Source organism: Trachypithecus francoisi, unplaced genomic scaffold, assembly GCF_009764315.1.
Source record: "Trachypithecus francoisi isolate TF-2019V2 unplaced genomic scaffold, Tfra_2.0 Lachesis_group11, whole genome shotgun sequence".
Taxonomy (NCBI): Eukaryota; Metazoa; Chordata; class Mammalia; order Primates; family Cercopithecidae; genus Trachypithecus; species Trachypithecus francoisi.
In genome coordinates this window covers 63,884,079-63,901,158 of record NW_022681456.1, presented here as the reverse complement: position 1 = coordinate 63,901,158, position 17,080 = coordinate 63,884,079, and the positions used below count along the sequence as shown (strand labels likewise).

The 17,080-nt window shown below is 38.8% G+C and overlaps 1 pseudogene; it reads left to right on the top strand.

Moving 5' to 3' along the window:
- The first annotated feature begins 793 nt into the window (after positions 1–793).
- On the top strand, positions 794–930 carry LOC117091285 (annotated as a pseudogene).
- Positions 931–17,080: the final 16,150 nt, after the last annotated feature.

Here is a 17,080-nt window from a genome sequence, read left to right as displayed (position 1 = left end):
CATTCAGTTATTTCAAGAATCAGACCAGACAGCTGATATACAACATCTAGCACTGACATTGAGGATGCATTCAGTAAACAATGGTGTTTGTAATTATGATTATATGGTATTAAGATTACATATTGCTTTTTCTCTTTCTTCCCTTCCTCCCTATTTCTCTCTCCATTGTTTTTGTTTGTGTGTGTGTGTGTGTATGTGTGTGTGTATATATATACATATATATTTTTATTTTTATTTTTTTTTTTTGGAGAGATGGCATCTCTCTATGTTGCCCAGGCTGGTCTTGAACTCCTGGGCTCAAGCAAAACCTCCTCACCTCCATCTCCCAAAGTGCTGGGATCAAAGGTTTGAGCCACTGTGCCCAGCCTCTGTTGTTTTGAATTGCAGAATACACAAGTCATACAAAACCTGGTCTCCAGACAGCTCTGACTAGTGGCCCCTGCTACTTTTCCTTACCATATTGCAGCTGCAAACCCAATCTCCTACACAATCCTGTCTGGTGCAACTGGGATGAGAATTTCTCTCTCTGCCCTAGTCACAGACCAGCAAGTATAGCATGTGATTGGGTCAGAAGAGAAACCACGTGATAATTAGGCCCATTATCATTTTGAAGAATTTCTGGAAATTTTATAAGTTAAAATGGTGTTTGGAATATTTGCATTTGAAAGAACAATAAAATCTATACTTCATAGATTGTATTTGCAAAAGCTAGTGACCCGTGACTGGAAAAAAAATTGCCAGCGGTTCAAAATTTTTTTCCTGGGGACCCAACAAGGGCTCTAGGGTTAGGATCAAGGCTATACTTTTGGAGATTATTTCCATAGTTTCTTACTAGAGAATAAACCTTACCATATAGAGTATTGAATACTAGGAGGAGTCGTTTCTCCCCCTTTGCATGAGGTAAGAGGGAGGGAACAAAGTCTGAGTGCTCTGTTTTAATTTTGGCTTCCAAAGCTGACTTTTCTTTAGTAGTGTTCTCTTGTATATCTTACTCTATTTGTCAAATATTTTTCAGTGTTTTCCAGTGTTTGCCACTTTTTGGCTTTAAGGTAGTATATTGATTAAATGAGTAATTATATTTTTGGTTATAAGTTTGAAAAAATCAACTGTTTACTTTGGAATAATTTATAGTTGTGCAAAAGTTGTAAGATAGTGCAGAGAGTACCCTTAGACCCTTCACCCAGTTTTAGTTTCCCTTACTGTTATACACTTACATTATGATAGTACATTTGTAAGAAATAGACTTTAGGCCGGGCGCGGTGGCTCAAGCCTGTAATCCCAGCACTTTGGGAGGCCGAGACGGGCGGATCACGAGGTCAGGAGATCGAGACCATCCTGGCTAATACGGTGAAACCCCGTCTCTACTAAAAAATACAAAAAAAAAACTAGCCGGGCGACGAGGCGGGCGCCTGTAGTCCCAGCTACTCGGGAGGCTGAGACAGGAGAATGGCGTGAACCCGGGAGGCGGAGCTTGCAGTGAGCTGAGAGCTGGCCACTGCACTCCAGCCTGGGCGGCAGAGCCAGACTCCGTCTCAAAAAAAAAAAAAGAAATAGACTTTAGTATATTATGATTAACTAAGGTCAAGACATTATTTGAATGTCACCAGGTTTTCCATTAATTTGCCTTTTTTGTTCTAAAATCTCATCCAGGATATTTCATTGCATTTAGTTGTCATGGCTCCTTAGTCATCTCTGATTTCTGACAGTTTCTTAGGCTTTAGTTGTTTTTCCTAACCTTGAAAGTTCTAAGGAGTACTAGTCAGGTATTTTGTATAATGTCCCTCAAATTGTGTTTGTCTGATGTTTTTATTTTGGTTAGGCTGGGGTTATGGAATTTTGAAATGAATAACACAGAGATGAAGTGCCTTTTTCATTGCATTGTATTAGGGGGCATATGATATTCATGTGACATTACCTGTGATGTTAATCTTCATCACTTGGTTAAGGTAGTGTTTACAGGCTTTTCCATTGTAAAGTTACTGTTTTCTCTTTCCATACTCTATTCCTTGGAGTGAATCACTAAGTCAAGCCCACACTCAGAAGGGAGGCAGGGGAAGAACTAAGCTATACCCCCTGGAGGAAGGGGACCTACATATATTATTTGGAATTCCGTAATAAAGATTTGTCTCTTTTCCTACATTATTTATTCAGTCGTTGATTTATATCAGTATAGACACATGACTATTTATTTTATCCTTTGGGTTATATGCCTTTACTATATTTATTTTATTGATCAAATTGTTCCAACTTTAGACATCAGATATTTCTTCAGTTTGACTCTTGTGTCCCTTATACAGGACCCTGCCCTTTTCTGGAGGGGTTAAGGAAGGAGCACTTCGCTATTTTCTGGTACTACAAGATGTTCCAAGCTCATCTTATATTTTCTGTGTCCCAGTACTAGAATCAGCCATTTCTCCAAGGAGCCCTGGTTCTTTGGAGAATAAGATTTAGAAACCAAGATTTGGGCACTGGGACTACTTAGTGTTACAGAAACATCATTACCTTTAAGACCTCTTAGCAGAGAGAGCTAGGTAAATATGTATACTAACTCACTGACGTTCAGAGATCTCTCATTATTTCTGTATCTATCCATTTGTATACATATTAAGCCAATACAGACTGATATCTCCAACAGTAATCCAGCACCACAGGGGTCATTCTAGCCTTCTCTTCTTTCTGATTTGTAACTTTCCTCTCCAATAGTGGGAAACTAGGTCTTACCATCTACCCTCCATTTACCAATTTGTTCAACGCTTTTGATTAATTTTTTAAAAATAGGGTTGTTTATCTCATTATTATTGTGTATACGAGTTCTTTACTTATTCTCTATTATTGTGGATATTTCTTATATCAGGCATATATGTTGCAGATATTTTCTTTCCGTTCATGTCTTGCCTTTTCATTTTCTTTTGAATATTAAAAGTTTTTCACATTGATGAAGTCCAATTTATTGTTTTTTTTTTTCTTGTATAGTTGTGCTTTTTGTGTCCCATCTAAGAAATGTTAGCTTATCCCAAGGCCTCAAAGATTGTCTCCTACATTTTCATCTACATATTTTAGAGTTTTAGCTTTTACATTTAGTTCTGGTTAACTTTTGTCTACTAGATTTTCATAAAACAATAACACTTTTATTTTCATACGTTTTTGTTTATATAATATTCAAAGTACATTATTATAAGTACAACAGCTTAGGGAAGCACAACTGAGTCTTAGTAAATACTAACTAGACTGGCATAGCAGACATGTAGCATATACTAGAGAATAACCTCCCCAGCCTTGGTCTTCAGCATTGTGGGCTTTATGGGTAAGTTTACCGAGGTAATGAAGAGTTTGGTTAATCTGATGTGTAGATGAACAGAAAGTGAGTTTTTAAAAAATCTACCAGATATAGAACAGTAAGCTGATAGATCAATTCTGTGCTTGCAAAACTAGCCCTAAATTATATCTTTCTTTTTGGCTGTCATATTTCACAGAAACTGATCAACTAGAAAAATGGTTTACAAACTGTTCTGCAGAGTTTTATGATTCCATTGCAGTTACCTGTAGGGCAATAATAACTCCCATAGGTTCTTAGTTGGAACAGATCCCTGTTACAAAAGACAGATGAACAAGAAAAAGACAGAAGTTTATTCACATGTATATTTTATATATTTACATGGGAGACATCCAGAAAATAAGTAGTTCTCCTAGAGGTGGCTTTGACTTCCAGTTTAAATAGCATCTTCAAGAAAGGAAAGTAAATTTTTAAAGACATGACAAGACAAAGGAAAAGGACTTTGAGTTTTTAGGTGCTAAAATTTGTGGAAAAGTAAAAAATTGACTGATAAATTCTAGTTAGTAAAACCAATAAATGTAGATTCCACTGGTACCTCTCTGGGATGACAAATTGTCTTCAGTGGTTAACAAAGTTTAAACCTTTGTTCTCCCTGGTAGAAGAGGGTTGGGGAAAGGATGGAGGGACTGGGGTGAGCCACAGGCCGAATATCTTTCTTTTGTCTTTGTAAATCTATGTCCTGCTTTTAGGCTTATAGAAGGAGAGCAGAGAGCTTTCCTGTATCCTCTTAATTGTCTTAAGTTCAACAATCCTTTATATTTTGGGGTGGCATATTCTGGTCTCCCATATTAGAATGCTCAAGTGAAAGAAGTTGTTAGTTTTTTGTTTTGTTTTGTTTTCTATTTTGCATAGATTGCTTTTTCTTCATGGGTTCTGTAGCTTATAAGAAAAGGAGTAAAGGTTAGAAATCATGATTGAACAGGTACTCACTCAGAGGAAATCAATCAGTTGTAGGTATGTTGGATAATATGTACGAAAGACAGTGTTTGTTGCCTAACCAGAAGCCATTTCCTCCTATTTCTTGCTAACCATACCTTGATTTCATACCAGTAGCAAGGTACTCAATACAGTAGACACTAGCATAGCTGCTGCAGGTAGCCAGCTGCAGACACCCAGTATTCAGCCCCCAACCTGCTTGATCCTACCTCAAGAAAATCTCTGGTCTCAAGGCATTTCTCTAAGTTTTCACTTGTTGCTTATTTGGCCTTTGTGGCAGCCAAGGAAGGTTGACAGGTAAATGAGTAAATGGTGACAAGGTATGTGATATTATAAGGAGGCTCTGATTCAATTTAGTTCCTTAAGACTGATTTATAAATAGCCTCACCAGGTTAACATTTAGACATTTCAAGGGAGAGCACTTTCTTCAGTTTCTTTAGAAGACAATTCACTTGCCTTATCAGTTTTAAAGTCAAGATGTAGCATATTTGTTTTGTTCCCCTAAGCAAAATTCTTCTCTGTAAAGATGAGGTTAGAATGTGGTGTTATCTCACTTTCAAAATATTTTTAAGCTTGAGTGATGATGTGTTATTGAAGAAAAACCTTCTTATTTGATCTGTTTTAATTAAATCAGCAGTCTCATTCTATGGTTTAGATATGCATAATCTTAGAATATGATCATTTTGGCTTATTATTAATTTAGACTGTGCTGAGAACATCATTTTTGTTGTTAAAAGAACCTGCCTAATTTATTCCCTGAACTGATAAATTTCATTATCAGTTTCTTTAAATTTCCTTTGGAAGCATCCTTTCAAACATCAAATCATAAAAGCCAGTACTGGTATTCTGACTAACCTAAAATGCAATGATCAGTAGGCACAAAATAAGAAACAGTTTAAAATGGTGTTCCAGATAAATTTGAGATATAAAAATGTAATAAAAAATGTAATCAAAGGAAATACCTGCCTCAGCTCCATCACTGGCAGGCATGGCTGGAAAGGAATCACAATGACACCAAATAAGAAACATGAAAGTCATTTACTCCAAACCATCATTTCACAGAAGTGGAAATGGGCTCAGAAAGGCCAAGTGATTAACCTTAAATCACATGCCTTCTCTTTGGCAGGAGACTAAACTTAGGCATCCTAACTTCCAGTCCTATATTGTTTTTTCTTTAAATTACTTCTAGTAGAGCTGATAACATCTGTTATGGCCATCTTTGTAATGAATGTCAATGACCAGCCTAATTGGTCAGTCATCATTATTAAGGTGAGCAAAATAATTATAGAGGTGAATACTTCCATCTCATTCACTTCTGATGAATGAACTTCAACCTTGTCACAACTGCTCTGGTTTTTAGGCTTGGTTGTGTTAGCATAAGTCCATCAATCTTTCCAGTTTTCTTTTTCAATCCTAGGGGAAAATAATTAATAGATATTAGCCTGGGCAACATGGCAAAATCCCGTCTTTATAAAAAAAATTTAAAAATTAGCTGGGCATTGTGGCATGCACCTGTAGTCCCAGCTACTTGGGAGGCTGAGGTGGAAGGATTGCTTGAGCCCAGGAGGTCAAGTTTGCAGTGAGTTGTGTTTGTGTTACTGCACTCCAGCCGGGGTGACAAAATGAGACTCTGTCTCAAAAAAAAAAAAAAAAGAATTAATAGATTTAATTTAAAGGCCAGGCACAGGGGCTCACGCCTATAATCCCAGCACTTTGGGAGGCTGAGGCTGGTGGATCACAAGGTCAGGAGTTCGAGACCAGCCTGGCCAACATAGTGAAACCCCCCTCTCTACTAAAAACACAAAAATTAGCCGGGCATAGTGGCAGGTGCCTGTAATCCCAGCTACTTGGGAGGCTGAGGCAGGAAATCACTTGAATCCAGGAGGCAGAGGTTGCAATGAGCCGAGATTGCGCCATTGCACTCCAGCCTGGGCAGGAGAGTGAGACTCCACCTCAAAAAAAAAAAAGATTTAATTTTGTATGTAGAGTTGTATAAGTGTAGGGACCAAGGGAAAATTTCTCTGTTACCCTCTGAAGTTTCACTGAAAAGCAACTGACAAAAGGCAGATTAATAGGAGAAAAGGCATACAAAATTTCATTTTAACATGCATGGCATGGGGGATTCACAGGAAAATGTTTATCCAATAACCCAATAGAGGACAGAAGGTTATTTACCCTTTTTCATAGAGGAGAGATACATGGACCTGAGAGGCAGGAGATGGAGCTGCACAGAAACAAAGTTTGTCTTATTATGCAAATAAAGTTATTCAAATAATCTCTTGGAGCTTCCTTTCAAAGAACAGATGAAAAGTCTTCAGCCAGGTGTGCTGGCAGTGAGCCCAGGAGTTTGAGCCTATAGAGTACTATGATGGTACCTATGAATAGTCACTGCACTCCGGACTAGGCGACATAGCAAGACCACTTCTCCAAAAAAAAAAGTCTGTCTGGCGTGGAGACTCCCAGTCTCTCTAGATGTTAATATTTCCTGGTTATTTGATAAGATCCTTAAGGAGTCCATTTAAGACAATTGCTTTTTTGTTTGTTTGTTTGGAAAGAAGCTTTTTTGGTCTGATAAGGAAATTTCATAGAGAATCCCTCCACGCACAGGCAGGGATGGGGCTGTGGGGGAACAAGACAATGTTAGAGAGACCATGATTCCAACACAGCTTCTAAGGTCTCTCAGTATGTCAAAGTGTCAGTCTTTGGGTGTACTGCTTTCTGAGTGCCAACATAAGTTAATCAAAGAATGAAGAAATCTCATATTTGTAAAGCACCTCGCAGATGATGAAGTACCTCAAATATATCACAACACTGTCAGATATTATTCTTGCTTTGCAGATAAAAGAATTGTTAAACTGACTTGCAAAGCCAGACTAGAAACCAGTTCTCTGTCCAAATCTAGTGCTCTTTCCACATTTTACCTTTTGCAGATCACTTAAGAAATGATTACTCTTCCATTTGTGAATCCCGAATATGTGAGACAGGTCTCAGGTAATTTAGAAAGTTTATTTTGACAAGGTTGAGGACTCACGCCCACAATACAGCCTTGGGAGGTCTTGATGACATGTGCTCAAGGTGGTCAGAAAACAGTTTGATCTTACACATTTTAGGGAGACATGAGATATCAATCATATAAGATGTAAGATATGTAAGATGAACATTGGTTAGGACGGGAAAGGTGGGACAACTCAAAGCAGGGGAAGGGGCATCCAGGTCATAGGTAGATAAGAGACAAATGGTTGCATTCTTCTGGCTTTCTGATTAGCCTCTCCAAAGGAGGCAAGCAGATATGCATTTATCTCAGTGAGCAGAGAGGTGACATTGAATAGGATGGGAGGCAGGTTTACCCTAAGCAGTTCCCAAGTTGACTTTCCCCTTTAGCTTAATGATTTGGGGGCCCCAGTATTTGTTTTCTTTTCACACACTATAATGGACATAATTAACTGATGTCCAGAAGGAAAATGTGTGAAGGCCAAATGTTTTTCTCATCTACTGTTGTTCCAATACTTGAAAAAAAAAAAAAAAAAACTTAAGCTAGGAAGGTTTGAACATTTATAGACGGATATATTAATTCACAACAAACATACACTGAGCACCTACTATGCACCACACATTGTTAGGTATGAGGAGACAAGCCTATTGCTGGGAGTGATTTATAAACACTAATGTACAGTGTTATTATTTTAACAGAAAACTCACAAATTAGTTAGAGCCTATAAATCCTTGGATATTATTAGACCAAGGCCTAAATGAAAGATTCAAAAATGCTTAGTTAAAAGGAATTTTCCCAATCACCTACTTCAATAACCACCTCTTCAAGACAAGGAAATCTGGAAGGAAAATGTTAACTGACTAGCCAAGCATCACTTCAAGCATCTGTTAGTGTCTGATAAAAGCCAGATAGTTCTTTTAGAAAAGGTTAAACTGTTAGGACACAGTGAGAGGTCTTGAGACTTTTGGAGGGACGTAAGAATTCAAGACCCTGTCAATGATTTGACTTGCCTACAGAAAGTAAACATAAAACACAAAGGGAACGTTAGCCATTTTTCAATAACATGGCAACTTTGTGGTCCCCCCTCCCACCCTCGCATCTCTGCACACACTCTCTCTTGCCATTGCAGAAAGATGACTAATGGTTTATATACAAGAGATAGCAGTTAATATAAGGCACATGATGTTATACAATAATTAGGCAAAATTAGAGTATTTATATTTCAACTACCTTGGATTTTTTTTTTTTTTACAAAAGTGAAAAATAGTGATGAGTTGATACAGCCCCCTGGTAAAGCTCAAGTTGTCACTTTCAACTGTTATGCAGGATACTTTGAGGTGGGAATTTTAAAAGGTGTTATTTTCACAGGACATTAGCATAATAAACACACATTACCCTCAGTCAATTAGCATCACCTTATGCATAATTAATGGAATGTAGATATGTGAGATGTGATCAGTGAGTGAATGTTTTGCTATAAGTCTTTATTCATATCAAAAAGTTTCCTCATAATTCAAAACAATTTCAACTATCTGTCATTAACTTCTAGTGTAAGAAATGGAGTAATCCATTAATGAGCATTGTATGTCAAATGGCAGTCCATATTCTTTTAAATCAGTGGAACACTATCTGGCATAGAACCCCAGGGTATATGATACTGTTAGCAATTTGGTATCCATTCACCTTAGTGAATGGCAAATAACAAAGGCATGCAAACAGATATAAAATACTGGCCAACTCAACTGTTCTTTAAAAAAACCTGTCTCGGCCGGGTGCGGTGGCTCAAGCCTGTAATCCCAGCACTTTGGGAGGCCGAGACGGGCGGATCACGAGGTCAGGAGTTCGAGACTATCCTGGCTAACACGGTGAAACCCCGTCTCTACTAAAAAATACAAAAAGCTAGCCGGGCGAGGTGGCTGGCACCTGTAGTCCCAGCTACTCGGGAGGCTGAGGCAGGAGAATGGCGTAAACCCGGGAGGCGGAGCTTGCAGTGAGCTGAGATCCGGCCACTGCAGTCCAGCCGGGCGACAGAGCGAGACTCCATCTCAAAAAAAAAAAAAAAAAAAAACCTGTCTCAAAATATCCTGCAAAGTGTATACGGATGATAAAAGGAGAATGAGACAAAGAAGAATGATAAAAAGAGAATGAGACAAAAGACAGATACAGAAGGATCTGTGATGATGTCAACTTCACTCAGTTGCAGCACTAAATTGGCCACTGCTTACTTAGTCTGTCTACTCTGGGCAGTACAGGCCTGACTCAAAATGTTAATTGCATCCACCAAATTTGAGTATTTCACCTATAAAATTTTTGAGGATTATTTTGCATAAGCACCAGTTTAAAACAATAAAAAATCCTCTGTGAAGATTTAACTAACATAAGTATACATAGCATTATAAGTAATAAGTAGACATAGCATTATACATAAGTATACATAGCATTATAAGTCAAGTATTAGGAATAAGTATTCATGGTAAATTGCAAGTGACATAGAAATAACAATCCTACTTCAATGGGTATTAATAAAAAATAAATCTGAGTAATGAGGATGGACACTTCTTGTTAAAGTATCATTTTCAAAAAGCAAAACCATGACTCTCAAGCAAATATAAAATTATGGGAGAACCAGTAAGATGTTATGATAGGTTGAAAGAGCAGTTAAGCAGCTGGATTATTGATAGGACATTTAACAAACAAATGTTAGGATAAGATTGCTGGGTTAGATATAAATTGGTAATGACGAGTAGGCCATAAATCCCTATAGTCATCTGTTCCGCAGAAATTACCATTATCTCTACCTGACAAAGTCTCTCAGTTAATGAGTGACTTACTAAGTCTGAGCCTATAATTACACTAGCACTGAGAAGAACAATCTTTGGGTGGCCTTTTCTACTGTTTCATACTGAAAATCATGCTGTCACCATTTTGTTTTGTTTTTGTTTTTGCCTCATTTCCAAGTTTTGGGTAAATTTTCTGATGGGTCTTTTCATTAATTAGCTTCTACAGAATCATAATCTAAGTGGGTCCAAACCATTCCATAGATCAAAACTAATACTCAGATTGGACAAGAATTCTCATTCTTTCTGCCTGCCTTATTTCATAGTCATTAAAAGTATAACTTTCAAACCAAGCTACATGGATTTCATAAAACATACTTTCTATTGCCCTAGGTTTTCTGTTCTTAGTTAATTTTGCACAAATGTGGAATTGCCCTGAGGAAATATTGGAGATGTTCCCATTATATAAAAATATTCTTCATTACAGCTTCCTGAAAAATGTCTGACAGTGTTTTCTTTGTGTTTAGGATAACCCTATAGCTCTCACTAGCTTTAGATAGTGCAGAGAAAAACTTTCAGACTAATATCTAACAGAAAGACTTTCTTCCATTACTCAAAACCCATCTCCTCTGTGGTTATTTCTTGCCTTTCACTTTTACATGTTCCTATCTCTATTTCCTTACCTTTCTCTATATACAACCTGATAAAATTTGACCACTTTTCTAGAATTTTGATGGTTACTGTTTTGTAGCCTCTGTATTTGTCCATTCTCACACTGCTATAAAAATACTACCTGAGGCCGGGCGCGGTGGCTCAAGCCTGTAATCCCAGCACTTTGGGAGGCCGAGACGGGCGGATCACGAGGTCAGGAGATCAAGACCACCCTGGCTAACACGGTGAAACCCCGTCTCTACTAAAAAAAATACAGAAAACTAGCCGGGCGAGGTGGCGGGCGCCTGTAGTCCCAGCTACTCGGGAGGCTGAGGCAGGAGAATGGCGTAAACCCGGGAGGCGGAGCTTGCAGTGAGCTGAGATCCGGCCACTGCACTCCAGCCTGGGCGACAGAGCGAAAACTCCGTCTCAACAAAAAAAAAAAAAAAAAAAAAAAAATACTACCTGAGACTAGGTAATTTATAAACAAAAGAGGTTTAATTGACTCACAGTTCTGCATGGCTGGGAGACCTCAGTGGAAACGTACAATCATAGCAGAAGGTGAAGGGGAAGCAAGGCACATCTTACATGGTGGCAAGAGAGAGAGCAAAGAGTTGCCACACTTTAAAATTGTCTGCTCTCATGAGAACTGATTCAGTATTATGAGAACAGCCATGGGTTTCCCCCATGAAAGTACCTATCCTTATGCCCTAAGGAAGTTTATGCTAGGATTGATGTTGGCATTCACCTGCAGGTCAATTCTTGGGCCTTCCTGTTGCTTACTCAGATGCCAGTAGTGGCAGCTGTGGCCTGGGCAGGTGGGCATGTTCATGGGAAACCACCTCCATGATCCGATCACCTCCCACCAGGTCAACTTGTGGGGATTACAATTCGTGATGAGATTTCAGTGGGGACACAAAGCCAAGCCATATCAACCTCTTACATATAAATCATTTTAAAATGGAAGACAAGGAGGGGCTTCAAGACGGCTGACTAGAGGCATTGCATGCCTACCTCCTCCACTTAGAAGAATCAAAATAGTGTATAAATAAGTGTATTTTGAATATTTTACTCAAGAGAGAACACTGGAATTCAACAAAGAAGTGATAGGAAACACCAACATCAAGGAAGAGGAAGCACAAGAGGAAGCCAACTTGTCTGGGATCAGCTGGGAGGTTGGAATGACTTCCCAACATGGAGAGAGTGTGAGAGACTTCCAGGGACCCACAGACCCACCATAGAATCACACAGTCCTCGTCACAAGAGAGCCCGTTGACACTTCCAAGCCCTGAAACTAACACAGAGAGCTGCCAGGAGACCATGGGACGGAACAGCTACAGGGAGGGAGCTTGTGCTGGGTCCTACACCCTTTCTGAGACCTAAGCAGCTACAGGGCTAGAGCAAGGTGCCACTTTCAAACCTAGCCTTTGGAAGACTTCACACTGTCCTGGGGTCTGGTGGCACTGGGTCTGAGTTATTAGGGAAACTCAGGCTGTCACTGCTGTGACTAGGGTGTGTGCTGAGAGTTCTCCTGCATCCAGGACTGAGAAGCATGCTAGGAGTGAGCTGCAGCTGCTGGGGCTGGGAAGTGAACACTGCCAGGACTGAGACTGGGATGTGAGCAGAGAATAGATTGCCATTGGGACTGAGTTGCAAGCTGCATGGGGGCTCCTGCAACTAGGGCTGGGACAGGAGCTAGATGTAGGCTGTGGCCATCAAAGCTGGGGAGCAAGCCTATGGGGACTGGGACATGAAAGGGACAAGCATTTCCTAGCCAACAGGCAAGGCCATAGTTATTGAGGAATGCCCCACTGAGGCCCTGCCACTGAAGGCTGTTACAGACCTTCAACTTAGGACTCCACCTGGGGCCTGAGAATTGTTCTGTTCCTGCTGACCATGGCTAGTGCTTGCTCTCACCACTAGGGAACTTGAGCACAAGCCTACCCAGCAAGGCTTTATCCCTACCACTCTGAGAGAGATGACATATCCCAGAGTCCTGGGGATGGCCCAACCCAATTCACCACACTGAGTACCTGAGTGCTCCGGGGGCTTGAATTTGGGCCTAAATTCCTGGCCAGTACCACCTCAGCTGGCGCCTCCCCGCAAGCACCACCTGTGTGCCTGGAGACTGGCCCACCTAGGTCATCACAGCCACTTCCAACATCAGCACACACTGCTTGGGACCTAGACATTTGTCCCACCACTGCTACTGCCATCACCCATCTCTCATACCAGTTTCCCAGGGGTCTGAGAACATGCCCATCTGCCCAGACCACTGTTGCTACTGCTGGCATCTGACTAAGCCACAAGAAGGCCCAAGAATTGGTCTGCTGGTAACTGCCAACACCAGTGCTAGCATAAACTGCCATAAGGCGCAAGGATAGGCACTCTTAGCCCACCCCTGCCACCACTAGGGTCTGAAGACTGGCCTACCTGGCATCTCAGTCCCAGCTCAACTTCACCACAAACTCCACTAAAAAACACCCTAACCTACCAAGGAAATCACAGATAGCACTAACACTGTTTATACCTTAAAAAATCATACAGAGACCACATTACTCCACACACCCAGAATCAAAGCCAAAGTGCCCTATCCAGCCAACACTCAGATACATCTATAGGAAAAAAGGTTTTCCCCTATAAAATTAATGTAAAAATAGGAAGAAGTGACTATTACACCAGATGTGTAGATGTCAGCGTAAGGACAAAGGAAACATGAAAAATCAAAGAAATGTGACCTCCAAAGGAACACAATAATTCTCCAGTAATATATCTTAATTTTTAAAAAGGTCAAAATCCCAGATATACTTTGCAACTCTGATGTGCTAAAAAAAAAATCAAAATCCCAGATGAAGGATTCAAAATATTGATTTTAAAGAAACTCAGTGAGATACAAGAGAATTCTGAAAAATAATACAAAGAAATCAGAAAAATAATTCAGAATATGAATCAGAAATTTACCAAAGAGATACATTTTTAAAAAAAAGATACTAAATAGAAATTCTGGAACTGAAGAATTCATTGTAGAAAATAAAAAATATGTGTAAAAGTTTCAACAATAAACTAGATCAAACAGAATAAAAATTCTCAGAATTTGAAGACAAGTCTTTTGAAACAATTCAGCAGGTAAAAATAAAGAAAACAGATTAAAAAGGAAGGAGCAAAGGCTTCATGACATTTGGGACAACATGAAGTGACAGAATATTTAAACTATTGGCATTCCCAAGGGTGAAGAAAATGTGAAAGGATTAGAAAACTTACATGGGCCGGGCGCGGTGGCTCAAGCCTGTAATCCCAGCACTTTGGGAGGCCGAGACGGGCGGATCACGAGGTCAGGAGATCGAGACCATCCTGGCTAACACAGTGAAACCCCGTCTCTACTAAAAAAAAAAAATACAAAAACTAGCCGGGCGAGGTGGCGGGCGCCTGTAGTCCCAGCTAGTCGGGAGGCTGAGGCAGGAGAATGGCGGAAACCCGGGAGGCGGAGCTTGCAGTGAGCTGAGATCCGGCCACTGCACTCCAGTCCGGGCGACAGAGCGAGACTCTGCCTCAAAAAAAAAAAAAAAAAAAAAAAAGAAAACTTACATAACAAAATAATAGATGAAAATTTCCTAAGTCTAGCAAGAGATTTAAACATTCATATAAAGGAGGCTCAGTGAACCTCAGGCAGATACAATGCCAAAAGGTCTTCTCCATAGTACCTTATAGTCAAGCTGTCTAAAGTCAAAGATAGGGAGTGACTCCTAAAAATAAGAAGAGAAAAGCATCTAGTAACCTATAATGGAAACCTCATCAAACTATGTGAATCACTCCACAGAAACCTTACAGGCCAGAAGAGGATGAGATGATATAATCAAAGTGAATTTTTAAAAAACTATCAGCCAAGAATACTATATACAACCAATGTATCCTTTAAAAATGAAGGAGAAATAAAATCTTTCCAGAGAAGCAAATGCTGAGGAAATTATTACCACTAGACTTGTCCTACAATAAATGTTCAAGGGAATGCTGAACCTGGAAGTGAAAGAATGACATTTAACATCATGAAAACACATGAAAGTATAAAACTCACTGGTAAAGCAATTACACAAAGGAAGAAGATAAAAGAATCATGATACTACTCAGAAATCCACCAAAACACAATGACAAACAATAAGAGAAAAAGTAAAGAACAAAGCATATATAAATCAACCAGAAAAAATTAACAATATGGTAGGAACAAAGCCCCACATATCAATAATCTTGAATATAAACATATTAAATTACCACTTAAGAGATACAGAATGGCCAAATGGATTTTAAAAATAGTATTCAACTATACACTGCTTGCAGGAAACTCATCTTACCAATAAAAACATGTATAGACTGAAAGTAGATGGATAGAAAAAGATTCTATGCAAACAGAAACCAAACGTGAGCAGAAGTAGCTACATTTACATCAGATAAAACAGACTTTCAGTCAAAAGCAGCAAAAAATACACAAAATACAAAGAATGTCATTATATAATGATAAAAGGATCAATCCAGAAAGAGGATATAACACTTCTAAATATATATGTACCTAACACTTGTGTGCCCACATTCATAAAGCAAATATTACTAGGTATAAAGAGAGAGAGACTACAAAACAATAATAGTGGAGGACTTTAACACCCACTCTCAGCAGTAGACAAACCACATAGACAGAAAATAAAAAAAGAAACACTGGATTTAAACTGCACTTTAGACCAAATGGATCTAACAGACATTTACAGAACATTCTATCCAACAGCTGCAGAATATACATTTTTTTCATCATCACATGAACATTCTTCAGGAGAGACCATATGTTAGGACACAAAAGGAGCCCTTACAGGTTTTTTTTAAACTGAAGTCATATTAAGTGTCTTCTAAGACCATAATGGAGTAAAACTAGGAATCAATACCAAGCAGAACTTTGGAAACTATACAAATACATGGAAATTAAATAATATGCTCCTGTATGACCATAGGGTCAATGAAAAATACATGGAAATTAAACGATATGCTCCTGTATGACCATAGGGTCAATGAAAAAATTAAAATAAAACCAAAAAATTTCTTAAAACAAATGAAAATAGAAATACAACATACCAAAACTGTAAGATACAGCAAAAGCAGTTCTAAGAGAGAAGTTTATAGCAACAACTGCCTACATCAAAAAGGTAGAAAGGTTACAAATTAGGCTAGGCGCAGTGGCTCATGCCTGTAATCCCAGCACTTTGGGAGGCTGAGGCAGTGGATCACTTGAGGTCAGGAGTTTGAGACTAGTCTGGCTAACGTTGCAAAACCCCATCTCTACTAAAAATACAAAAATTAGCCAGGCATGGCGCCATGCACCTGCAATCCCAGGTTCTCCAGAGGCTGAGGCATGAGAATTGCTTGAACCCAGGAGGTGGAAGTTGTAGTACAGTGATCCGAGATTGTGTCACTGCACTCCACTCTGGAAAACAGAGTGAGACTCAGTCGCACACACACACACACACACACGAAAGATTACAAATTAACAATAAAACAATTCACCTCAAGGAACTAGAAAAGCAAGAACAAACCAATCCCCAAATTAGCATAAGAAAAGAAATAATAAAGATCAAGGTAGGAATAAATGAAATGGAGACTAAAAAAAATACAAAGGATTAATGAAATGTGAAGTTGGTTTTTCAAAAAGATTTTAAAAAGTTGATAAATTGCTAGCTGTACTAACCAAGAAAAGAGGAAAGAAGACCCAAATAAAATCAGAAATGAAAAAGGAGACGTTACAAATGATACCACAGAAATACAAAAGATCATCAGAGACTTATGAAAAACTATACACTGACAAACTGGAAAACATACAGGAAGCGGATAAATTCCTGGAAACATATGACCTGTCAAGATTGAACTAAGAAGAAATATAAAACCTGAACAGACTAAAAATGAGTAGTGAGATTGAATCAGTAATTTCAAAAATCTCCCAACAAAGAAAAGCCCTATACCAGATGGATTTAGAGTCGAATTACACCAAATGTACAATAAATTAATACCAATCCTTATGAAACTATTACAAAATATCAAAAAGGATGGAATTTTTTCTAATTCATTTGACAAGGCCAGCATCACCTGATACCAAAACCAGACAAGGACACAACAAAAAAAAACAAGATTCCTGATGAACAGACACAAAATTCCTGAAAAAGCATTTAATAAAATTCAACATTTCTTCATGATAAAAACTCTCAAAAAACCAAGCATAGAAGGAATATCCCTAGAATAATAAAGACTATATATGACAAATCTGTAACTAACATCATACTGAATGGGGGAAAAGTCAAAAGTCTTCTCCAAGAATGTAAACAAAACAAAGATGTCCGCTTTCACCACTCTTATTCAACA